The sequence below is a fragment of the Ambystoma mexicanum genome, chromosome 5q, assembly GCF_040938575.1.
Source record: "Ambystoma mexicanum isolate Mex_15411 chromosome 5q, UKY_AmexF1_1, whole genome shotgun sequence".
Classification (NCBI taxonomy): domain Eukaryota; kingdom Metazoa; phylum Chordata; class Amphibia; order Caudata; family Ambystomatidae; genus Ambystoma; species Ambystoma mexicanum.
In genome coordinates, this window is record NC_090933.1 from 569,224,743 (window position 1) to 569,252,261 (window position 27,519).

Sequence of the window (27,519 nt, forward strand, 5' to 3'; positions counted from 1 at the left end):
AAGACCGAAACACGTGTCTGGGGTTGCTGTTGGTAGTCTTGTTCAGAGGAGAATTGCCTAGCATTTTGGTGCTGGACTGCCCCAGGGCAGGGCAAAGACTGATATGTGTAGGATATTTCTCCTTTGTGAAAGATAGTGAGCTAAACACTCTGGGTAAGGCTCTTGTAACCAGAACTCATGTCTGGCAGAGAGTTTCCCAGGACCCCGCTTGTTATTTGCATATTTCAAGTAACTTTGGGTAATACCCTAAGTTACTAGGGGAATCCAGACGTGGACCCCTTGCTCACTATTCTTAGAGAGGCAAAGCTACACCCTACTGATGAGGTTCAACCAGACAGAAACACATGTCTGCGGTTGCTGTTGGTACTCTTGTTCAGAGGAGAATTTCCTAGCATTTTGGTGCTGGACTGCTCAAGGGCAAGACAAAGATTGATATGTGTAGGATATTTCTCCTCTGTGAAAGATAGTGAGCTAAAGACTCTGGGTAAGGCTCTTGTAAAAAGGACTCATGTCTGACATAGAGTCTCCCAGGACGCCTCTTGTTATTTGCATATTTCAAGTAACTTTGGGTATCACCATAAATTACTAGGGGAATCCAGAAGTGGACCCCTTGAACACTATTCTTAGAGAGGCACAGCTACACCCTACTGCTGAGGTTCAACCAGACCGAACCACGTGTCTGGGGTTGCTGTTGTTACTCTTGGTCAGGGGAGAATTGCCTAGCAGTTTGGTGCTGGACTGCCCCAGGGCAGGACAAAGACTGATATGTGTAGGATATTTCTCCTCTGTGAACGATAGTGAGCTAAAGACTCTGGGTAAGGCTCTTGTAACCAGGACTCATGTCTGGCAGAGAGTCTCCCAGTACCGCCCTTGTTATTTGCATATTTCAAGTAACTTTGGGTATCATCATAAATTACTAGGGAAATCCAGACATGGACCCCTTGCTCACTATTCTTACAGAGGCACAGCTACACCCTACTGATGAGGTTCAACCAGACCAAAACACGTGTCTGCGGTTGGTGTTGGTACTATTGTTCAGAGGAGAATTGCCTAGCATATTGGTGCTGGACTGCCACAGGGCAGGGCAAAGACTGATATGTGTAGGATATTTCTCCTCTGTGAAATTTAGTGAGCTAAAGATTCTGGGTAAGGCTCTTGTAACCAGGACTCATGTCTGACAGAGAGTCTCCCAGGACCACTCTTGTTATTTGCATTTTTCAAGTAACTTTGGGTATCATCATAAATTACTAGGGAAATCCAGACGTGGACCCCTTGAACACTATTCTTACAGAGGCATAGCTACACCCTACTGATGAGGTTCAACCAATCCGAACCACATGTCTGGGGTTGCTGTTGGTACTCTTGTTCAGAGGAGAATTGCCTAGAATTTTGGTGCTGGACTGCCCCCGGGCAGGACAGAGACTGATATGTGTAGGATATTTCTCCTCTGTGAAAAATAGTGAGCTAAATACTCTGTGTAAAGCTCTTGTAACCAGGACTCATGTCTGGCAGAGAGTCTTCCAAAAGACCCCCCTTGTTATTTGCATATTTCAAGTAACTTTGGGTATCACCCTAAGTTACTGGGGGAATACATACGTGGACCCCTTGCTCACTATTCTTAGCGAGGCACAGCTACACCCTACTGATGAGGTTCAACCAGACCAAAACACGTGTCTGCGGGTGCTGTTGGTACTCTTGTTCAGAGGAGAATTGCCTAGCATTTTGGGGCTGGGCTGCCCCAGGGCAGGCAAAAGACTGATATATGTAGGATATGTCTCCTCTGTGAAAGATAGTGAGCTAAAGATTCTGGGTAAGGCTCTTGTAACCAGGACTCATGTCTGGCAGAGATACTCCCAGGACCCCCCTTGTTCTTTGCATATTTCAAGTAACTTTGGGTATCACCCTAAGTTACTAGGGGAATCCAGACGTGGACCTTTTGCTCACTATTCTTAGAGATGCACAGCTACACCCTACTGATGAGGTTCTACCAGACCGAAACACGTGTCTGGGGTTGCTGTTGGTATTCTTTTTCAGATGAGAATTGCCTAGCATTTTGGTGCTGGACTGCCCCAGGGCAGGACAAAGACTGATATGTGTAGGACATTTCTCCCTCTGTGAAAGATAGTGAGCTAAAGACTCTGGGTAAGGCTCTTGTAACCAGGACTCATGTGTGGCAGAGAGTCTCCCAGGACCCCCCCGTGCTATTTGCATATTTCAAGTAACTTATCACTCTAAGTTATTAATGGAATCCAGACGTGGATCCCTTGCTCACTATTCTTAGAGAGGCACAGCTACTCCCTACTGATGAGGTTTAACCAGAACCAGACCGAAAAACGTGTCTGCGGTTGCTGTTGGTACTCTTGTTCAGAGGAGAATTGCCTAGCATTTTGGTGCTGGACTGGCCCAGGGCAGGGCAGGAAAAAGACTTATATGTGTAGGATATTTCTCCTCTGTGCAAGATAGTGAGCTAAAGACTCTGGATAAGGCTCTTGTAACCAGGACTCATGACTGGCAGAGAGTCTCCCAGGACCCCCCTTGTTATTTGCATATTTCAAGTAACTTTGGGTATCACCCTAAGTTACTATGGGAATCCAGGCATGGACCCCTTGCTCACTATTCTTAGAGAGGCACAGCTACACCCTACTGATGAGGTTCAACCAGAACAAAACACGTGTCTGCGGTTGCTGTTGGTACTCTTGTTCAGAGGAGAATTGCCTAGCATTTTGGTGCTGGACTGCCCCAGGGCAGGACAAAGACTGATATGTGTATAATTTTCTCCTCTGTGAAAGATAGTGAGCTAAAGACTGTGCGTAAGGCTCTTGTAACCAGGACTCATGTCTGGCAGAGAGTCTCCAAGGATCCCCCTTGTTTTTTGCATATTTCAAGTAACTTTGTGTATCACCCTACGTTACTAGGGGAATCCAGATGTCGACCCCTTGCTCACTATTCTTAGTGAGGCACAGCTACACCGTACTGCTGAGGTTCAACAAGACCGAAACACGTGTCTGGGGTTGCTGTTGGTAGTCTTGTTCAGAGGAGAATTGCCTAGCATTTTGGTGCTGGACTGCCCCAGGGCAGGGCAAAGACTGATATGTGTAGGATATTTCTCCTTTGTGAAAGATAGTGAGCTAAACACTCTGGGTAAGGCTCTTGTAACCAGAACTCATGTCTGGCAGAGAGTTTCCCAGGACCCCGCTTGTTATTTGCATATTTCAAGTAACTTTGGGTAATACCCTAAGTTACTAGGGGAATCCAGACGTGGACCCCTTGCTCACTATTCTTAGAGAGGCAAAGCTACACCCTACTGATGAGGTTCAACCAGACAGAAACACATGTCTGCGGTTGCTGTTGGTACTCTTGTTCAGAGGAGAATTTCCTAGCATTTTGGTGCTGGACTGCTCAAGGGCAAGACAAAGATTGATATGTGTAGGATATTTCTCCTCTGTGAAAGATAGTGAGCTAAAGACTCTGGGTAAGGCTCTTGTAAAAAGGACTCATGTCTGACATAGAGTCTCCCAGGACGCCTCTTGTTATTTGCATATTTCAAGTAACTTTGGGTATCACCATAAATTACTAGGGGAATCCAGAAGTGGACCCCTTGAACACTATTCTTAGAGAGGCACAGCTACACCCTACTGCTGAGGTTCAACCAGACCGAACCACGTGTCTGGGGTTGCTGTTGTTACTCTTGTTCAGAGGAGAATTGCATAGAATGTTGGTGCTGGACTGCCCCAGGGCAAGCCGAAGAATGATATGTGTAGGATATGTCTCCTCTGTGAAAGATAGTGAGCTAAAGATTCTGGGTAAGGCTCTTGTAACCAGGACTCATGTTTGGCAGAGAGTCTCCCAGGACCCCCCTTGTTATTTGCATATTTCAATTAACTTTGGGTATTACCCTAAATTACTAGGGGAATCCAGACGTGGACCCTTTGCTCACTATTCTTATGGAGGCAAAGCTACACCATACTGATGAGGTTCGACCAGACCGAAACACGTATCTGGGGTTGCTGTTGGTATTCTTGTTCGGAGCAGAATTGCCTAGCATTTTGGTGCTGGACTGCCCCAGGGCAGGACAAAGACTGATATGTGTATAATATTTCTCCTCTGTGAAAGATAATGCGCTAAAGACTCTGGGTAAGGCTCTTGTAACCAGGACTCATGTCTGGCAGAGAGTCTCCCTGGACCCCGCTTGTTATTTGCATATTTCAAGTAACTTTGGGTAATACCCTAAGTTACTAGGGGAATCCAGACGTGGACCCCTTGCTCACTATTCTTAGAGAGGCAAAGCTACACCCTACTGATGAGGTTCAACCAGACCGAAACACATGTCTGCGGTTGCTGTTGGTACTCTTGTTCAGAGGAGAATTTCCTAGCATTTTGGTGCTGGACTGCTCAAGGGCAAGACAAAGATTGATATGTGTAGGATATTTCTCCTCTGTGAAAGATAGTGAGCTAAAGACTCTGGGTAAGGCTCTTGTAAAAAGGACTCATGTCTGACATAGAGTCTCCCAGGACGCCTCTTGTTATTTGCATATTTCAAGTAACTTTGGGTATCACCATAAATTACTAGGGGAATCCAGAAGTGGACCCCTTGAACACTATTCTTAGAGAGGCACAGCTACACCCTACTGCTGAGGTTCAACCAGACCGAACCACGTGTCTGGGGTTGCTGTTGTTACTCTTGGTCAGGGGAGAATTGCCTAGCAGTTTGGTGCTGGACTGCCCCAGGGCAGGACAAAGACTGATATGTGTAGGATATTTCTCCTCTGTGAACGATAGTGAGCTAAAGACTCTGGGTAAGGCTCTTGTAACCAGGACTCATGTCTGGCAGAGAGTCTCCCAGTACCGCCCTTGTTATTTGCATATTTCAAGTAACTTTGGGTATCATCATAAATTACTAGGGAAATCCAGACATGGACCCCTTGCTCACTATTCTTACAGAGGCACAGCTACACCCTACTGATGAGGTTCAACCAGACCAAAACACGTGTCTGCGGTTGGTGTTGGTACTATTGTTCAGAGGAGAATTGCCTAGCATATTGGTGCTGGACTGCCACAGGGCAGGGCAAAGACTGATATGTGTAGGATATTTCTCCTCTGTGAAATTTAGTGAGCTAAAGATTCTGGGTAAGGCTCTTGTAACCAGGACTCATGTCTGACAGAGAGTCTCCCAGGACCACTCTTGTTATTTGCATTTTTCAAGTAACTTTGGGTATCATCATAAATTACTAGGGAAATCCAGACGTGGACCCCTTGAACACTATTCTTACAGAGGCATAGCTACACCCTACTGATGAGGTTCAACCAATCCGAACCACATGTCTGGGGTTGCTGTTGGTACTCTTGTTCAGAGGAGAATTGCCTAGAATTTTGGTGCTGGACTGCCCCCGGGCAGGACAGAGACTGATATGTGTAGGATATTTCTCCTCTGTGAAAAATAGTGAGCTAAATACTCTGTGTAAAGCTCTTGTAACCAGGACTCATGTCTGGCAGAGAGTCTTCCAAAAGACCCCCCTTGTTATTTGCATATTTCAAGTAACTTTGGGTATCACCCTAAGTTACTGGGGGAATACATACGTGGACCCCTTGCTCACTATTCTTAGCGAGGCACAGCTACACCCTACTGATGAGGTTCAACCAGACCAAAACACGTGTCTGCGGGTGCTGTTGGTACTCTTGTTCAGAGGAGAATTGCCTAGCATTTTGGGGCTGGGCTGCCCCAGGGCAGGCAAAAGACTGATATATGTAGGATATGTCTCCTCTGTGAAAGATAGTGAGCTAAAGATTCTGGGTAAGGCTCTTGTAACCAGGACTCATGTCTGGCAGAGATACTCCCAGGACCCCCCTTGTTCTTTGCATATTTCAAGTAACTTTGGGTATCACCCTAAGTTACTAGGGGAATCCAGACGTGGACCTTTTGCTCACTATTCTTAGAGATGCACAGCTACACCCTACTGATGAGGTTCTACCAGACCGAAACACGTGTCTGGGGTTGCTGTTGGTATTCTTTTTCAGATGAGAATTGCCTAGCATTTTGGTGCTGGACTGCCCCAGGGCAGGACAAAGACTGATATGTGTAGGACATTTCTCCCTCTGTGAAAGATAGTGAGCTAAAGACTCTGGGTAAGGCTCTTGTAACCAGGACTCATGTGTGGCAGAGAGTCTCCCAGGACCCCCCCGTGCTATTTGCATATTTCAAGTAACTTATCACTCTAAGTTATTAATGGAATCCAGACGTGGATCCCTTGCTCACTATTCTTAGAGAGGCACAGCTACTCCCTACTGATGAGGTTTAACCAGAACCAGACCGAAAAACGTGTCTGCGGTTGCTGTTGGTACTCTTGTTCAGAGGAGAATTGCCTAGCATTTTGGTGCTGGACTGGCCCAGGGCAGGGCAGGAAAAAGACTTATATGTGTAGGATATTTCTCCTCTGTGCAAGATAGTGAGCTAAAGACTCTGGATAAGGCTCTTGTAACCAGGACTCATGACTGGCAGAGAGTCTCCCAGGACCCCCCTTGTTATTTGCATATTTCAAGTAACTTTGGGTATCACCCTAAGTTACTATGGGAATCCAGGCATGGACCCCTTGCTCACTATTCTTATAGAGGCACAGCTACACCCTACTGATGAGGTTCAACCAGAACAAAACACGTGTCTGCGGTTGCTGTTGGTACTCTTGTTCAGAGGAGAATTGCCTAGCATTTTGGTGCTGGACTGCCCCAGGGCAGGACAAAGACTGATATGTGTATAATTTTCTCCTCTGTGAAAGATAGTGAGCTAAAGACTGTGCGTAAGGCTCTTGTAACCAGGACTCATGTCTGGCAGAGAGTCTCCAAGGATCCCCCTTGTTTTTTGCATATTTCAAGTAACTTTGTGTATCACCCTACGTTACTAGGGGAATCCAGATGTCGACCCCTTGCTCACTATTCTTAGTGAGGCACAGCTACACCGTACTGCTGAGGTTCAACAAGACCGAAACACGTGTCTGGGGTTGCTGTTGGTAGTCTTGTTCAGAGGAGAATTGCCTAGCATTTTGGTGCTGGACTGCCCCAGGGCAGGGCAAAGACTGATATGTGTAGGATATTTCTCCTTTGTGAAAGATAGTGAGCTAAACACTCTGGGTAAGGCTCTTGTAACCAGAACTCATGTCTGGCAGAGAGTTTCCCAGGACCCCGCTTGTTATTTGCATATTTCAAGTAACTTTGGGTAATACCCTAAGTTACTAGGGGAATCCAGACGTGGACCCCTTGCTCACTATTCTTAGAGAGGCAAAGCTACACCCTACTGATGAGGTTCAACCAGACAGAAACACATGTCTGCGGTTGCTGTTGGTACTCTTGTTCAGAGGAGAATTTCCTAGCATTTTGGTGCTGGACTGCTCAAGGGCAAGACAAAGATTGATATGTGTAGGATATTTCTCCTCTGTGAAAGATAGTGAGCTAAAGACTCTGGGTAAGGCTCTTGTAAAAAGGACTCATGTCTGACATAGAGTCTCCCAGGACGCCTCTTGTTATTTGCATATTTCAAGTAACTTTGGGTATCACCATAAATTACTAGGGGAATCCAGAAGTGGACCCCTTGAACACTATTCTTAGAGAGGCACAGCTACACCCTACTGCTGAGGTTCAACCAGACCGAACCACGTGTCTGGGGTTGCTGTTGTTACTCTTGTTCAGAGGAGAATTGCATAGAATGTTGGTGCTGGACTGCCCCAGGGCAAGCCGAAGAATGATATGTGTAGGATATGTCTCCTCTGTGAAAGATAGTGAGCTAAAGATTCTGGGTAAGGCTCTTGTAACCAGGACTCATGTTTGGCAGAGAGTCTCCCAGGACCCCCCTTGTTATTTGCATATTTCAATTAACTTTGGGTATTACCCTAAATTACTAGGGGAATCCAGACGTGGACCCTTTGCTCACTATTCTTATGGAGGCAAAGCTACACCATACTGATGAGGTTCGACCAGACCGAAACACGTATCTGGGGTTGCTGTTGGTATTCTTGTTCGGAGCAGAATTGCCTAGCATTTTGGTGCTGGACTGCCCCAGGGCAGGACAAAGACTGATATGTGTATAATATTTCTCCTCTGTGAAAGATAATGCGCTAAAGACTCTGGGTAAGGCTCTTGTAACCAGGACTCATGTCTGGCAGAGAGTCTCCCTGGACCCCGCTTGTTATTTGCATATTTCAAGTAACTTTGGGTAATACCCTAAGTTACTAGGGGAATCCAGACGTGGACCCCTTGCTCACTATTCTTAGAGAGGCAAAGCTACACCCTACTGATGAGGTTCAACCAGACCGAAACACATGTCTGCGGTTGCTGTTGGTACTCTTGTTCAGAGGAGAATTTCCTAGCATTTTGGTGCTGGACTGCTCAAGGGCAAGACAAAGATTGATATGTGTAGGATATTTCTCCTCTGTGAAAGATAGTGAGCTAAAGACTCTGGGTAAGGCTCTTGTAAAAAGGACTCATGTCTGACATAGAGTCTCCCAGGACGCCTCTTGTTATCTGCATATTTCAAGTAACTTTGGGTATCCCCATAAATTACTAGGGGAATCCAGAGGTGGACCCCTTGAACACTATTCTTAGAGAGGCACAGCTACACCCTACTGCTGAGGTTCAACCAGACCGAACCACGTGTCTGGGGTTGCTGTTGTTACTCTTGTTCAGAGGAGAATTGCATAGAATGTTGGTGCTGGACTGCCCCAGGGCATTAAAAAGACTGATATGTGTAGGATATTTCTCCTCTGTGAAAGATAGTGAGCTAAAGACTCTGTGTAAAGCTCTTGTAACCAGGACTCTTGTCTGGCAGAGAGTCTTCCAAAAGACCCCCCTTGTTATTTGCATATTTCAAATAACTTTGGCTATCACCCTAAGTTACTAGGGGAATACAGCCGTGGACCCCTTGCTCAGCTACGGTTCCACCAGACCGAAACACGTGTCTGGGGTTGCTGTTGGTACTCTTCTTCAGAGGAGAATTGCCTAGCATTTTGGTGCTGGTCTGCCCCAGGGCAAGCCAAAGAATGATATGTGTAGGATATGTCTCCTCTGTGAAAGATAGTGAGCTAAAGATTCTGGGTAAGGCTCTTGTAACCAGGACTCATGTTTGGCAGTGAGTTTCCCAGGACCACCCTTGTTATTTGCATATTTCAATTAACTTTGGGTATTACACTAAGTTACTAGGGGAATCCAGACGTGGACCCTTTGCACACTATTCTTATAGAGGCACAGCTGCACCCTACTGATGAGATTCAACCAGACCGAAACACGTGTCTGGGGTTGCTGTTGGTATTCTTGTTCAGATGAGAATTGCCTAGCATTTTGGTGCTGGACTGCCCCAGGGCAGGACAAAGACTGATATATGTAGGATATTTCTCCTCTGTGAAAGATAGTGAGCTAAAGACTCTGGGTAAGGCTCTTGTAACCAGGACTTATGTCTGGCAGAGAGTCTCCCAGAACCCCCATTGTTATTTACATATTTCAAGTAACTTTGGGTATCACTCTAAGTTACTAGGGGAATCCAGACATGGACATCTTGCTCACCATTCTTAGAGAGGCACAGCTACACCCTACTGATGAGGTTCAACCAGACTGAAACACGTGTCTAGGGTTGCTGTTGGCATTCTTGTTCGGAGCAGAATTGCCTAGCATTTTGGTGCTGGACTGCCCCAGGGCAGGACAAAGACTGATATGTGTATAATATTTCTCCTCTGTGAAAGATAATGCGCTAAAGACTCTGGGTAAGGCTCTTGTAACCAGGACTCATGTCTGGCAGAGAGTCTCCCTGGACCCCCTTTGCTATTTGCATATTACAAGTAACTTTGGGTATCACCCTACATTACTAGGGGAATCCAGATGTGGACCCCTTGCTTACTAGTCTTAGTGAGGCACAGCTACACCCTACCAATGAGGTTCAACCAGACGGAAACACGTGTATGGGCTTGCTGTTGGTAGTCTTGTTCAGAGGAGAATTGCCTAGAATTTTGGTGCTGGACAGCCCCAGGGCAGGACAAATACTGATATGTGTAGGATATTTCTCCTTTGTGAAAGATAGTGAGCTAAAGACTCTGGGTAAGGCTCTTGTAACCAGGACTCATGTCTGGCAGAGAGTCTCCCAGGACCCCCCTTGTTATTTGCATATTTCAAGTAACTTTGATTATCACCCTAAATTACTAGGTGGATCCAGACGTGGATCCCTTGTTCACTATTCTTAGAGAGGCACAGCTACAACCTACTGATGAGGTTCCACCAGACCGAAACACGTGTCTGGGGTTGCTGTTTGTATTCTTGTTCGGAGGAGAATTGCCTAGCATTTTGGTGCTGGACTGCCCCAGGGCAGGCCAAAGACTGATATGTGTAGGATATTTCTCCTTTGTGAAAGATAGTGAGCTAAAGACTCTGGGTAAGGCTCTTGTAACCAGGACTCATGTCCTGCAGAGAGTCTCCCAGGACCCCCCTTGTTATTTGCATAATTCAAGTAAATTTGGGTATCACCCTAAATTACTAGGGGGATCCAGACGTGGACCCCTTGCTCACTATTCTTAGAGAGGCACAGCTACACCACACTGATGAGGTTCGACCAGACCGAAACACGTGTCTGGGGTTGCTGTTGGTATTCTTGTTCGGAGCAGAATTGCCTAGCATTTTGGTGCTGGACTGCCCCAGGGCAGGACAAAGACTGATATGTGTAGGATATTTCTCCTCTGTGAAAGATAGTGAGCTAAAGACTTTGGGTAAGGCTCTTGTAACCATGACTCATGTCTGGCAGAGAGTCTCCCAGGACCCCCCTTGTTATTTGCATATTTCAAGTAACTTTGATTATCACCCTAAATTACTAGGGGGATCCAGACGTGGACCCCTTGTTCACTATTCTTAGAGAGGCACATCTACACCCTACTGATGAGGTTCCACCAGACCGAAACACGTGTCTGGGGTTGCTGTTGGTATTCTTGTTCGGAGGAGAATTGCCTAGCATTTTGGTGCTGGACTGCCCCAGGTCTGGACAAAGACTGATATGTGTACGATATTTCTCCTCTGTGAAAGATAGTGAGCTAAATACTCTGGGTAAGGCTCTTTTAACCAGGACTCATGTCTGGCAGAGAGTCTCCCAGAACCCCTCTTGTTATTTGCATATTTCAAGTAACTTTGGGTGACACCCTAAATTACTAGGGGAAAACAGACGTGGACCCCTTGCTCACTACTCTTAGAGAGGCACAGCTACACCCTACTGATGAGGTTCAACCAGACCAAAACACTTGTCTGGGGTTACTGATGGTACTCTTGTTCAGAGGAGAATTGTCTAATATTTTTGTGCTGGACTGCCGCAGGACAGGACAAAGACTGATATGTGTAGGCTATTTCTCCTTTGTGAAAGATCGTGAGCTAAAGACTCTGTGTAAGGCTCTTGTAACCAGGACTCATGTCTGGCAGAGAGTCTCCCAGGACACCCCTTGTTATTTGCATATTTCAAGTAACTTTGGGTATCACCCTAAATTACCAGGGGAATCCAGACGTGGACCCCTTGCTCACTATTCTTAGAGAGGCACAGCTACACCATACTGATGAGGTTCGACCTGACCGAAACACGTGTCTGCGGTTGCTGTTGGTTCTCTTGTTCAGAGGAGAATTGCCTAGCATTTTAGTGCTGGACTGCCCCAGGGCAGGACAAAGACTGATATGTGTATAATATTTCTCCTCTGTGAAAGATAGTGAGCTAAAGACTCTGGGTAAGGCTCTTGTAACCAAGACTCATGTCTGGTAGAGAGTCTCCCTGGACCCCCTTTGTTATTTGCATATTTCAAGTAACTTTGGGTATCACCCTAAGTTACCAGGGGAATCCAGACATGGACCCCTTGCTCACTATTCTTAGAGAGGCACAGCTACACCCTACTGATGATGTCAACCATACCAAAACACGTGTCTGCGGTTGGTGTTGGTACTATTGTTCAGAGGAGAATTGCCTAGCATATAGGTGCTGGACTGCCCCAGGGCAGGACTGTTAGGGAGAATTCTCTGTTTAGGCTGAATTTCCCTACCTAGTGAGTCCCCCAGCAGCTTTGCTGGACTTCTGGGGTTTCTTTTTTTTCTCCTGCCAAGAGTGAGACTCTTTTACCCTCACTCTTGGACATGTTGAAGTGTGTTTTCTTGGTTAAACCTTGTGTTGAATGGGCTATGGGGTCTTTTACTCCATAGGGCCTCATGTATTTTTGTGATGTGGATTACACAGCACCCTCTGTGCCGTGACCCAGGGGTGTCCTAGGGACTCCCCAACATAGACTCCATACCCTGGGACTGACTACTGTCTCCCAGGGCATGTAAAGTCACCAAAGACTTTGCTAGTCTTGAATCCTGAACAGAACCAGTACAAACCATCATATTGTGGACTTACTGGCTGGGGCAATTCGATTGCCCCAGGGTCTGTTAGTCGAGGGGGCACGTCTCCGTCCCCCCTGATCGAGTTTTGGCTGGTGGCAGTGGAAACTACTTTTTATATTCGACTGCGAATATTTCCCTATGGGATTTCCCATTGTTTTAGGCTAACACATTTATTTATTTATTTACGGTAGCCTTAAACATACCGCCGGGTTATATATTTATTAGTATAACTCTGGTTGGGACTTTTTGCCAAAACTTGATTCTAAAATGGCGTTGGCGTTCGCCTCTGTAACTCTGACCCAAAGTGGAGCCCTTTGTCCCACTTTTGGCGGGCTTCTCCACAGAAGCCCTCCAAAGTAGTGCCACTCTGTCTGGGGTACTTAGGAGGGGTGGAGGGGGATTTAGGCACCCTGGACTGAGTTACCTTGGTAACTCAAGTCGCACTCCGTCCTGATTGGCCCAAGTGGTGAGCCGGCCGGCTCACCACTTAGCATGTTTGAGTGACAGCTAGGCTGGGTGAATGGGGGTTTGCTGCATAAAAGCAGGGCTTTGGGGACTGGGACTTCAGAAGTCGCCACAGGACCAAGAATCCAACGAGGGAATAGCTGAGCCGACCTGCCTCGACGACACCACCCGGTGGAGCCCTGCTGAACCGTCTCACCACTTTTCCCGACGACCGAGGAGAACTCTTAACGGAGTGGCTCCTTCCCTTGACTGGTGGGGACAACCAGTTTTCGCCTTCTTTTCGCTTCTCGAGGTATCTCGTGGCCGCCTTGCCAGTGCCAAGCACCCCGGCAACCGGAACCCCACCACTTTTACCCCAACCACGAAAGTCGGTACAACCCTTTAACCGGAGGACTCCGCGGCTGGTTTCTTCCCGGGCAGTGCAACGACCTTCTTCTTCTGCTCTTCAGCGAGAACTTCTTCTCCCCTGACCGACGTCGAGCCTTGCTGCCACTGCCTGGAACAACTGCCACCGCTGGAGGACCCTTTCCGCTTAAGGTACCGTGTTCCGCCTGGCGTCCCTTGCCACCGACTGTACGGGGTAGATTTAGCCCCCGGCTTTCGAACCTGGGAGTGCCTGGAACACCTTGGCTAAACTTTCTAAACCACTCTAAACTCTTTCTAACCCTTTGCAAGACTTTGAATCCCTAATAACAGTGTGATCTTGGGCACATTTTCGCTCCGGCTACTCTAAGAGTGGGCCCTGCCTAGTGACTTTTGCTCACCTGTGACTTTGTGCTTCTTTGAGCCTATTGCAAGTGTTCTGGACCTTAGAGTGGTGTGTTTAACCCATTTCTGTTTCTCTTTTATCCCTTCCTTGAACCTTCTGGAGTGTCATCTAACGTTAAGCATTCACCTCTGTTTTAATTATGTGATGTTAACTTAGAGTTGACTAGATAGGAGTAAGGGTTGAAACTGCTTTCATTATAACTGTGTTTGAAGTGTTTTTACTATACTTTGCTAGAGTGTTTTCAACGTATGTGTTCTTAAAAAATAAATAACTATATACTTTTGAAACCAAGCTCTGGTCAGTGTTTGCTTGTGCTATTGTGTCTGAGTACATATTGTGTATACTTTGCATACTGCCTAACTCTTCTTGAGGGAAGTCTGACTGCTCAGCCACAGCTACCAGGTAAATCTGGGTGGTGCAGACTGCTACCAAGTGGGTTTACTGCTATACCTGTAGTCTTAAATCTTTTGCAGTGTTCCCCAAGGGAACTGCACAGGTTTCTGCCTAACACTGGTGTACAGCGGTGGGATTTGTATTGAGTATACATTTTATTGTACTTTAGATACCTTAGTGCAACTAACCACAAAGCTTAGCACTGTAAAAGTAATCCTCTAACATGTCAGTTATAGAAAGCTATAGTCAAGAGTCCCTTGCAGCCAAAACTGCTGATTGTTTAAGAGTGCTCTGTAAACATAAGGATCTCCTGACTAAGGGCAAGAAAATGGAGCTGATTGAAAGATTGTTGGCTAACCAAAGTCTGGGTGATGGTTCAGAGGAACCTACCACTCCAGCAACTGTAGATGACAGTATTGAAGTTAACATGGAGCAAAATGTTGATGATGCTGAGGAAGAGTCAGAAGAGGAGGGTGAGGCTGTTGTAACTGTCCCCCCTAGGCCTCTGCCTGCTCTACCTGCTGTACCTACTGGACCTTTACCAGGTCCCACATTTAGTCCTCAGTACTTTGAACTGGAGAAAATGAAGCTAGAATTGGAGTATAAGAAGCTTAATGCTCAAACTGACAAAGAACTAAGGCTAAGGGAAATGGAGCTCAAGTATGACTTAGAAATGAAGAAATTATCTGTTGAGAATGTTTCTCTCTCTGGCTCCTCTAGAGGTTCCAGTCCTAAAAGACCCCGGATGGCTAAAGAATTGATTGGTATGTATGAGCCTAAGTTGGATGTGTTGGATTGGTTGTCTCTGTTTGAATATAATCATGGGCTCCAGAACATCACAGGAAATGACTTACTCACCTGGTTGTTCTCTAGGCTTCCCCCTGTTGCAACTGATGTGGTAATGGAGATGGGGGAGGAGGATAGGAAGGACTATGAATGTGTGAAACTAGCTTTGATAGCTAGGTTTGGGAAGACCCCTTCCCAGTATCTTAAGAGGTTTAGGAACCTCAAAAAGCATGATGGTACCCCTTGGGCTACCTGGGTGAGTGAATGTTTGAAAAACTTAGAGGGATGGATTAAGGGTTACAAGGTGAACACTTATGAAGGTATGAAGCTCAGACAACACTTGGCTGATTCCAGGGAATTGGATTCCCGGAAGCTAGCTAAGGCTGCTGACTTGTGGGTTGCCAACAGGGCCACTCACAAGGATTCTGGGGTAACTCAGAAGAAGGATGGGGAGAAACAGTCTAAAAAGGACTCCAAAGAGAATTCTAATACTACAAATTCCAAAGAGGGCCCCAAACAAAACTATAAGGGTAAGCCACAAGGGAAACCAAATCAGGCTAGTGTACCTCCTGGTCCCAGACCAGAAGGAGGTCAGAACAAGCCTCCATTCCAGCGAGCCTTTGGCTCATGCTTTGTTTGTAAGGCTGCTGACCATGTGAAAGGAGATCCCAGATGTAAGGGTAAACCTTCAGGGGTCCAGCTTGCCTCCTTAGCCTTCGCTCCAGAAGAGGAAGTACATATGGCAAGTGGAAACTTTCTACTACTAGCTGATGAACCCACTGGAGTCTCAGCTAGTGTTTCTTTAGTCTCTCTGGGGTTGTGGGAGCAACAGAATTTAGATGTCTATAACTCTATCCCAGATAATACTAAAGAGTATTATAAGGACAGTGTCCAGGTGAATGGTCAGGAGACTCCTGCCATTAGGGACACTGGAGCCAGCATAACTGTGGTGGATGAATCATTTTTCAAGGCAGAGGATGTTGCTAAGGCACCCAAATGCCTCACCAAGTTAGCTGGTGGGCCTGTGCAGATGTGTCCCCAGTTACCAGTTCTCATCCAATGTAATGATATGGCTGTAAAAATACCTGTCAGTGTACAATGTGAAGTGCCAGGTAGGGTTCTGTTGGGTAATGACCTAAAATCTCTTGGAGTTGTATCTCATACCCCCAGACCTCCTAGCAAAAGGTTACAGGAACTCACAAAACCTGCAAGAGAGAAAACCCTGAGAGGGTTATCTCAGGAGATGATGACAGAAATCACTCCTCTCCCACTGGAGCAACTTACTGCAGTAACTACCAGATCAGGAGCAAAGGGGCAACCCAAGACTCCTAGGAAAAAGCCAGCAGCAAGCACTCCAGTGCTTCCAACAAGGACTTCCCCTAGGTTGTCCAAAGTTACACCTGTAACTCCACCTCCAGCTGAGGCTGAGAAGGAGGTACAACCCTGTGTGGTTGAGCTGGACTCTGAGGAAGAGCTAGAAGGAGGCCCCAACCTTATTGGAGATTTGGACCCTGAGGACCATCCTGAGCTGCAGTCTTTACTGGCAGAAGGTGGGCCTAGCAGGGCAGCTTTTCGTAAGGGGCAAAGGGAATGTCCAACTCTGGAAGGTCTCCGCCACCAGGCAGCTTCTCAAGCTGATGGGCAAGAGCCTGGGGAGTATAGGTTGCACTGGGAAGATGGCCTCTTCTACAGTGAACCCACTGAGTCTGAACCTGGAGACTACAAACGCCTTGTAGTCCCACAAGAGAACAGACAACAGTTCTTACAACTAGCCCATGAGATACCTTTGGCTGGTCACTTGAGTTTCAAGAAGACCAAGGAAAGGCTCTCACTCTACTTTTATTAGCCAAAGATGGGGGCTGAAGTAGATAGATATTGTAAGAGCTGCCATACCTGCCAGACTTCTGGTAAGGTTGGTTCCAAGAATGCGGCACCTTTAGTGCCTCTCCCAGTTGTGGGAGTCCCATTTGAGAGGGTAGGGATTGACATTGTTGGTCCCCTTGATCCTCCAACCTCCTCAGGCAACAGGTTTATACTTGTTGTAGTAGACCATGCTACTAGGTACCCTGAGGCCAATCCTATGAGGACTGTTACAGCTCCGGCTGTGGCTAAGGCCCTCCTTGGTATTTTTACCAGGGTTGGGTTTCCTAAGGAGGTAATCTCTGACAGGGGGTCAAACTTTATGTCCCATTACATGAAAGCCATGTGGAAAACCTGTGGAGTTACCTACAAGTTCTCAACCGCATACCACCCTCAGACAAACGGGTTGGTTGAAAGGTTTAACAGAACCATGAAGAGCATGATAGGTGCTTTAGAAGAACCCCTTAAGAAAAAGTGGGACCTTCTACTGCCATGCCTTCTCTTTGCTTATAGAGAAGTCCCTCAGGAGGGAGTAGGTTATTCTCCCTTTGAGCTTCTCTATGGCCATCCAGTCAGAGGTCCATTGGCCCTGATTAAGGAGGGATTGGAAGGTGCTCCTCCCCTCAAGCCAGTCAGAGTGACTGACTATGTGATAGGTCTCCGGAGGAGAATGTCACACATGATGGCAGAAGCAAGTGACAACTTGAAAGCTGGTCAAGCCCTGGTCAAACATTGGCACAACCAGAAGGCTAACATGGTTGAGTTTACTCAAGACCAGCTAGTTCTAGTTATGCTCCCAACAAGGCAGAGGGCCTTGCAAGACAAATGGATGGGACCCTTCAAGGTTGTGGGAAAACTTGGAGAGGTCAACTATCTGGTAGATCTGGGCAGACCCAGGGAAGCTCCTAGAGTCTTCCACACCAACCGACTAAAAGCATACATCTCCAGACCTGATGTAGGAGCCTTGCTTCTAGCTTCAGCTGCAGAGGAAGAAGAGAGTGAATCTCTCCCTGATCTCCTCAGAGGTGTGCCTTTAGATGAAAAAGTTGAAGGAGTCAACCTCTCTTCAGACCTGACACCTGAGCAACGAGAGGAGTGCAAATCTATGTTAAATCAGTTTGCCTCCCTGTTCTCACTGTCACCAGGCTTGACCCCTTGGGGCCAGCATGAGATACTCACTGGTGACTGTCTGCCAGTCAAAAGCAGAGGATACAGAATGTCAGAACACATCAGAGCCCACATCAAAGGAGAGGTCAAGAAGATGCTTGATCTCGGGGTAATAGAGCCCTCTACTAGTCCATGGTCTAGCCCAGTTGTGTTAGTACCAAAGGCAGGATCCAAAGACTTGAGATTCTGTGTGGACTATAGAGCTCTAAATGCAGTCACCAAGACTGATGCCCACCCTTTGCCCAGGACAGATGAGTTGGTGGATACACTTGGTGCCGCCAAGTACCTCAGCACATTTGACCTGACGTCAGGCTATTGGCAAATAGCCCTGACAGACCATGCCAAGGAGAAAACTGCATTTTCAACCCCAGTTGGCTTGTACCAGTTTAAGGTCATGCCTTTTGGACTAAAAAATGCACCTGCCACATTCCAAAGGATGGTGAACCAAGTTCTGGCTGGGATGGAAGATTTCTGCATGGCATACTTGGATGACATTGCAGTCTTCAGCCACTCCTGGGAAGAACATGTGAACCACCTAGGACATGTGTTGCAGGCTCTGGAACAGGCCCATTTGACAATCAAAGCCAGTAAGTGCCAGATTGGTCAAAGTAAAGTGGTCTACCTTGGACATGAGGTAGGAGGTGGTGAAATAAGGCCTTTGCCCAGCAAGATTGAAGCTGTGCAAAATTGGACAACACCAACTACTCAAACCCAAGTGAGAGCTTTTCTAGGCCTCACTGGATATTACAGGAATTTCATTGAGAACTATGGGACCATAGCTTCTCCACTGAATGTAATCTCCTCTCCCAAATTCCCTAAAAAGGTAAAATGGAATGAGGAGTGCAATCAGGCCTTTGAAAAACTGAAGAGAGCTCTTTGCCAAGCTCCAGTATTGAGAGCTCCTGACTACCACCAACCTTTCATTGTACAAACTGATGCTTCCAATGTAGGTATAGGTGCAGTTCTAAGCCAACTGGATGAGAAGGGTAGGGAGCACCCCATTTGCTTCATCAGTAGGAAACTGAAGGATCCTGAGACAAGGTGGGCAACTATCGAAAGAGAATGCTTTGCTATTGTGTGGGCACTGAAGAAGTTTAGGCCATACTTGTATGGTTCTACTTTTGTTATTCAGACTGACCACCAACCCTTGAGATGGTTAATGCAAATGAAAGGGGAAAATCCAAAACTATTGAGATGGTCAATCTGCCTGCAAGGGTTTGATTTCACCATTGAGCACAGGTCAGGGTGTCACCATCAAAATGCTGATGGACTCTCTAGGATGTATATCATCGACTAGAGGTATGAGGTTCATCCAGGAGTGGATTAAATCCTCCTGTCCCTTAGTCTGGGGGGGGGCGAGTGTTAGGGAGAATTCTCTGTTTAGGCTGAATTTCCCTACCTAGTGAGTCCCCCAGCAGCTTTGCTGGACTTCTGGGGTTTCTTTTTTTTCTCCTGCCAAGAGTGAGACTCTTTTACCCTCACTCTTGGACATGTTGAAGTGTGTTTTCTTGGTTAAACCTTGTGTTGAATGGGCTATGGGGTCTTTTACTCCATAGGGCCTCATGTATTTTTGTGATGTGGGTTACACAGCACCCTCTGTGCCGTGACCCAGGGGTGTCCTAGGGACTCCCCAACATAGACTCCATACCCTGGGACTGACTACTGTCTCCCAGGGCATGTAAAGTCACCAAAGACTTTGCTAGTCTTGAATCCTGAACAGAACCAGTACAAACCATCATATTGTGGACGTACTGGCTGGGGCAATTCGATTGCCCCAGGGTCTGTTAGTCGAGGGGGCACGTCTCCGTCCCCCCTGATCGAGTTTTGGCTGGTGGCAGTGGAAACTACTTTTTATATTCAACCGCGAATATTTCCCTATGGGATTTCCCATTGTTTTAGGCTAACACATTTATTTATTTATTTACGGTAGCCTTAAACATACCGCCGGGTTATATATTTATTAGTATAACTCCGGTTGGGACTTTTTGCCAAAACTTGATTCTAAAATGGCGTTGGCGTTCGCCTCTGTAACTCTGACCCAAAGTGGAGCCCTTTGTCCCACTTTTGGCGGGCTTCTCCACAGAAGCCCTCCAAAGTAGTGCCACTCTGTCTGGGGTACTTAGGAGGGGTGGAGGGGGATTTAGGCACCCTGGACTGAGTTACCTTGGTAACTCAAGTCGCACTCCGTCCTGATTGGCCCAAGTGGTGAGCCGGCCGGCTCACCACTTAGCATGTTTGAGTGACAGCTAGGCTGGGTGAATGGGGGTTTGCTGCATAAAAGCAGGGCTTTGGGGACTGGGACTTCAGAAGTCGCCACAGGACCAAGAATCCGACGAGGGAATAGCTGAGCCGACCTGCCTCGACGACACCACCCGGTGGAGCCCTGCTGAACCGTCTCACCACTTTTCCCGACGACCGAGGAGAACTCTTAACGGAGTGGCTCCTTCCCTTGACTGGTGGGGACAACCAGTTTTCGCCTTCTTTTCGCTTCTCGAGGTATCTCGTGGCCGCCTTGCCAGTGCCAAGCACCCCGGCAACCGGAACTCCACCACTTTTACCCCAACCACTAAAGTCGGTACAACGCTTTAACCGGAGGACTCCGCGGCTGGTTTCTTCCCGGGCAGTGCAACGACCTTCTTCTTCTGCTCTTCAGCGAGAACTTCTTCTCCCCTGACAGACGTCGAGCCTTGCTGCCACTGCCTGGAACAACTGCCACCGCTGGAGGACCCTTTCCGCTTAAGGTACCGTGTTCCGCCTGGCGTCCCTTGCCACCGACTGTACGGGGTAGATTTAGCCCCCGGCTTTCGAACCTGGGAGTGCCTGGAACACCTTGGCTAAACTTTCTAAACCACTCTAAACTCTTTCTAACCCTTTGCAAGACTATGAATCCCTAATAACAGTGTGATCTTGGGCACATTTTCGCTCCGGCTACTCTAAGAGTGGGCCCTGCCTAGTGACTTTTGCTCACCTGTGACTTTGTGCTTCTTTGAGCCTATTGCAAGTGTTCTGGACCTTAGAGTGGTGTGTTTAACCCATTTCTGTTTCTCTTTTATCCCTTCCTTGAACCTTCTGGAGTGTCATCTAACGTTAAGCATTCACCTCTGTTTTAATTATGTGATGTTAACTTAGAGTTGACTAGATAGGAGTAAGGGTTGAAACTGCTTTCATTATAACTGTGTTTGAAGTGTTTTTACTATACTTTGCTAGAGTGTTTTCAACGTATGTGTTCTTAAAAAATAAATAACTATATACTTTTGAAACCAAGCTCTGGTCAGTGTTTGCTTGTGCTATTGTGTCTGAGTACATATTGTGTATACTTTGCATACTGCCTAACTCTTCTTGAGGGAAGTCTGACTGCTCAGCCACAGCTACCAGGTAAATCTGGGTGGTGCAGACTGCTACCAAGTGGGTTTACTGCTATACCTGTAGTCTTAAATCTTTTGCAGTGTTCCCCAAGGGAACTGCACAGGTTTCTGCCTAACAAGGACAAAGACTGATATGTGTAGGATATTTCTCCTTTGTGAAAGATAGTAAGCTAAAGACTCTGGGTAAGGCTCTTGTAACCAGGACTCATGTCTGGCAGAGAGTCTCCCAGGACCCCCCTTGTTATTTGCATGTTTCAAGTAACTTTGGGTATCACCCTAAGTTACTAGGGGAATCTAGACGTGGACGCAATGCTCACTATTCTTAGAGAGGCACAGCTACACCCTACTGATGAGGTTCAACCAGACCGAAACAAGTGTCTGGGGTTGCTGTTGGTATTCTTGTTCAGATGAGAATTCCCTAGCATTTTGGTGCTGGACTGCCCCAGGGCAGGACAAAGACTGATATGTGTAGGATATTTCTCCTCTGTGAAAGATAGTGAGCTAAAGACTCTGGGTAAGGCTCTTGTAACCAGGACTCATGTCTGACAGAGAGTCTCCCAGGACCCCTCTTGTTATTTGCATTTTTCAAGTAACTTTGGATATTACCATAAATTACTAGGGGAATCCAGACGTGGACCCCTTGAACACTATTCTTAGAGAGGCACAGCTACACCCTACTGATGAGGTTCAACCAATCCGAACCACGTGTCTGGGGTTGCTGTTGGTACTCTTGTTCAGAGGAGAATTGCCTAGAATTTTGGTGCTGGACTGCCCCAGGGCAGGACAGAGACTGATATGTGTAGGATATTTCTCCTCTGTGAAAGATAGTGAGCTAAAGACTCTGGGTAAGGCTCTTGTAACCAGGACTCATGTCTGACAGAGAGTCTCCCAGGACCCCTCTTGTTATTTGCATTTTTCAAGTAACTTTGGGTATCACCATAAATTACTAGGGGAATCCAGACGTGGACCCCTTGAACACTATTCTTAGAGAGGCACAGCTACACCCTACTGATGAGGTTCAACCAATCCGAACCACAAGTCTGGGGTTGCTGTTGGTACTCTTGTTCAAAGGAGAATTGCCTAGAATTTTGGTGCTGGACTGCCCCTGGGCAGGACAGAGACTGATATGTGTAGCATATTTCTCCTCTGTGAAAAATAGTGAGCTAAATACTCTGTGTAAAGCTCTTGTAACCAGGACTCATGTCTGGCAGAGAGTCTTCCAAAAGGCTCCCCTTGTTATTTGCATATTTCAAGTAACTTTGGGTATCACCCTAAGTTACTAGGGGAATCCAGACGTGGACCCCTTGCTCACTATTCTTAGAGAGGCAAAGCTACACCCTACTGATGAGGTTCAACCAGACCGAAACACATGTCTGCGGTTGCTGTTGGTACTCTTGTTCAGAGGAGAATTTCCTAGCATTTTGGTGCTGGACTGCTCAAGGGCAAGACAAAGATTGATATGTGTAGGATATTTCTCCTCTGTGAAAGATAGTGAGCTAAAGACTCTGGGTAAGGCTCTTGTAAAAAGGACTCATGTCTGACATAGAGTCTCCCAGGACGCCTCTTGTTATTTGCATATTTCAAGTAACTTTGGGTATCACCATAAATTACTAGGGCAACCCAGAAATGGACCCCTTGAACACTATTCTTAGAGAGGCACAGCTACACCCTACTGATGAGGTTCAACCAGACTGAAACAGGTGTCTGGGGTTGCTGTTGGTATTCTTGTTCGGAAGAGAATTGCCTAGCATTTTGGTGCTGGACTGCCCCAGGGCAGGACAAAGACTGATATGTGTATAATATTTCTCCTCTGTGAAAGATAGTGAGCTAAAGAGTCTGGGTAAGGCTCTTGTAACCAGGACTCATGTCTGGCAGAGAGACTCCCAGGACCCCCCTTGTTCTTTGCATATTTCAAGTAACTTTGGGTATCACCCTAAGTTACTAGGGGAATCCATACGTGGACCCCTTGCTCACTATTCTTAGAGAGGCACAGCTACACCCTACTGATGAGGTTCAACCAGACCGAAACACGTGTCTGGGGTTGCTGTTGGTATTCTTGTTCGGAAGAGAATTGCCTAGCATTTTGGTGCTGGACTGCCCCAAGGCAGGACAAAGACTGATATGTGTATAATTTTCTCCTCTGTGAAAGATAGTGAGCTAAAGACTGTGCGTAAGGCTCTTGTAACCAGGACTCATGTCTGGCAGAGAGTCTCCAAGGACCCCCCTTGTTATTTGCATATTTCAAGTAACTTTGTGTATCACCCTACGTTACTAGGGGAATCCAGATGTCGACCCCTTGCTCACTATTCTTAGTGAGGCACAGCTACACCGTACTGCTGAGGTTCAACCAGACCGAAACACGTGTCTGGGGTTGCTGTTGGTAGTCTTGTTCAGAGGAGAATTGCCTAGCATTTTGGTGCTGGACTGCCCCAGGGCAGGGCAAAGACTGATATGTGTAGGATATTTATCCTTTGTGAAAGATAGTGAGCTAAACACTCTGGGTAAGGCTCTTGTAACCAGAACTCATGTCTGGCAGAGAGTTTCCCAGGACCCCGCTTGTTATTTGCATATTTCAAGTAACTTTGGGTAATACCCTAAGTTACTAGGGGAATCCAGACGTGGACCCCTTGCTCACTATTCTTAGAGAGGCAAAGCTACACCCTACTGATGAGGTTCAACCAGACCGAAACACATGTCTGCGGTTGCTGTTGGTACTCTTGTTCAGAGGAGAATTTCCTAGCATTTTGGTGCTGGACTGCTCAAGGGCAAGACAAAGATTGATATGTGTAGGATATTTCTCCTCTGTGAAAGATAGTGAGCTAAAGACTCTGGGTAAGGCTCTTGTAAAAAGGACTCATGTCTGACATAGAGTCTCCCAGGACGCCTCTTGTTATTTGCATATTTCAAGTAACTTTGGGTATCACCATAAATTACTAGGGCAACCCAGAAATGGACCCCTTGAACACTATTCTTAGAGAGGCACAGCTACACCCTACTGCTGAGGTTCAACCAGACCGAACCACGTGTCTGGGGTTGCTGTTGGTACTCTTGTTCAGAGGAGAATTGCATAGAATGTTGGTGCTGGACTGCCCCAGGGCAGGAAAAAGACTGATATGTGTAGGATATTTCTCCTCTGTGAAAGATAGTGAGCTAAAGAATCTGGGCAAGGCTCTTGTAACCAGGACTCATGTTTGGCAGATAGTCTGCCAGGACCTCCCTTGTTATTTTCATATTTCAAATAACTTTGGCTATCACCCTAAGTTACTAAGGGAATACAGCCGTGGACACCTTGCTCACTAATCTTAGAGAGGCACAGCTACACCCTACTGATGATGTTCAACCAGACCAAAACACGTGTCTGCGGTTGGTGTTGGTACTATTGTTCAGAGGAGAATTGCCTAGCATATTGGTGCTGGACTGCCCCAGGGCAGGACAAAGACTGATATGTGTAGGATATTTCTCCTTTGTGAAAGATAGTAAGCTAAAGACTCTTGGTAAGGCTCTTGTAACCAGGACTCATGTCTGGCAGAGAGTCTCCCAGGACCCCCCTTGTTATTTGCATGTTTCAAGTAACTTTGGGTATCACCCTAAGTTACTAGGGGAATCTAGATGTGGACGCAATGCTCACTATTCTTAGAGAGGCACAGCTACACCCTACTGATGAGGTTCAACCAGAAAAAAACAAGTGTCTGGGGTTGCTGTTGGTATTCTTGTTCAGATGAGAATTGCCTAGCATTTTGGTGCTGGACTGCCCCAGGGCAGGACAAAGACTGATATGTGTAGGATATTTCTCCTCTGTGAAAGATAGTGAGCTAAAGACTCTGGGTAAGGCTCTTGTCACCAGGACTCATGTCTGACAGAGAGTCTCCCAGGACCCCTCTTGTTATTTGCATTTTTCAAGTAACTTTGGGTATCACCATAAATTACTAGGGGAATCCAGACGTGGACCCCTTGAACACTATTCTTAGAGAGGCACAGCTACACCCTACTGATGAGGTTCAACCAATCCGAACCACGTGTCTGGGGATGCTGTTGGTACTCTTGTTCAGAGGAGAATTGCCTAGAATTTTGGTGCTGGACTGCCCCAGGGCAGGACAGAGACTGATATGTGAAGGATATTTCTCCTCTGTGAAAGATAGTGAGCTAAAGACTCTGGGTAAGGCTCTTGTAACCAGGACTCATGTCTGACAGAGAGTCTCCCAGGACCCCTCTTGTTATTTGCATTTTTCAAGTAACTTTGAGTATCACCATAAATTACTAGGGGAATCCAGACGTGGACCCCTTGAACATTATTCTTAGAGAGGCACAGCTACACCCTACTGATGAGGTTCAACCAATCCGAACCACATGTCTGGGGTTGCTGTTGGTACTCTTGTTCAGAGGAGAATTGCCTAGAATTTTGGTGCTGGACTGCCCCTGGGCAGGACAGAGACTGATATGTGTAGGATATTTCTCCTCTGTGAAAAATAGTGAGCTAAATACTCTGTGTAAAGCTCTTGTAACCAGGACTCATGTCTGGCAGAGAGTCTTCCAAAAGGCTCCCCTTGTTATTTGCATATTTCAAGTAACTTTGGGTATCACCCTAAGTTACTAGGGGAATCCAGACGTGGACCCCTTGCTCACTATTCTTAGAGAGGCACAGCTACACCCTACTGATGAGGTTCACCCAGACCGAAAAACGTGTCTGGGGTTGCTGTTGGTATTCTTGTTCGGAAGAGAATTGCGTAGCATTTTGGTGCTGGACTGCCCCAGGGCAGGACAAAGACTGATATGTGTATAATATTTCTCCTCTGTGAAAGATAGTGAGCTAAAGATTCTGGGTAAGGCTCTTGTAACCAGGACTCATGTCTGGCAGAGAGACTCCCAGGACCCCCCTTGTTCTTTGCATATTTCAAGTAACTTTGGGTATCACCCTAAGTTACTAGGGGAATCCAGACGTGGACCCCTTGCTCACTATTCTTAGAGAGGCACAGCTACACCCTACTGATGAGGTTCAACCAGACCGAAACACGTCTCTGGGGTTGCTGTTGGTATTCTTGTTCGGAAGAGAATTGCCTAGCATTTTGGTGCTGGACTGACCCAGGGCAGGACAAAGACTGATATGTGTATAATATTCTCCTCTGTGAAAGATAGTGAGCTAAAGACTGTGCGTAAGGCTCTTGTAACCAGGACTCATGTCTGGCAGAGAGTCTCCAAGGACCCCCCTTGTTATTTGCATATTTCAAGTAACTTTGTGTATCACCCTACATTACTAGGGTAATCCAGATGTGAACCCCTTGCTCACTATTCTCAGTGAGGCACAGCTACACCGTACTGCTGAGGTTCAACCAGACCGAAACACGTGTCTGGGGTTGCTGTTGGTAGTCTTGTTCAGAGGAGAATTGCCTAGCATTTTGGTGCTGGACTGCCCCAGGGCAGAGCAAAGACTGATATGTGTAGGATATTTCTCCTTTGTGAAAGATAGTGAGCTAAACACTCTGGGTAAGGCTCTTGTAACCAGGACTCATGTCTGGCAGAGAGTTTCCCAGGACCCTGCTTGTTATTTGCATATTTCAAGTAACTTTGGGTAATACCCTATGTTACTAGGGGAATCCAGACGTGGACCCCTTGCTCACTATTCTTAGAGAGGCAAAGCTACACCCTACTGATGAGGTTCAACCAGACCGAAACACATGTCTGCGGTTGCTGTTGGTACTCTTGTTCAGAGGAGAATTTCCTAGCATTTTGGTGCTGGACTGCTCAAGGGCAAGACAAATATTGATATGTGTAGGATATTTCTCCTCTGTGAAAGATAGTGAGCTAAAGACTCTGGGTAAGGCTCTTGTAAAAAGGACTCATGTCTGACATAGAGTCTCCCAGGACGCCTCTTGTTATTTGCATATTTCAAGTAACTTTGGGTATCACCATAAATTACTAGGGGAATCCAGATGTGTACCCTTTGAACACTATTCTTAGAGAGGCACAGCTACACCCTACTGCTGAGGTTCAACCAGACCGAACCACGTGTCTGGGGTTGCTGTTGGTACTCTTGTTCAGAGGAGAATTGCATAGAATGTTGGTGCTGGACTGCCCCAGGGCAGGAAAAAGACTGATATGTGTAGATATTTCTCCTCTGTGAAAGATAGTGAGCTAAAGACTCTGGGTAAGGCTCTTGTAACCAGGACTCATGTTTGGCAGATAGTCTGCCAGGACCCCCCTTGTTATTTTCATATTTCAAATAACTTTGGCTATCACCCTAAGTTACTAAGGGAATACAGCCGTGGACCCCTTGCTCACTAATCTTAGAGAGGCACAGCTACACCCTACTGATGAGGTTCCACCAGACCGAAACACGTGTCT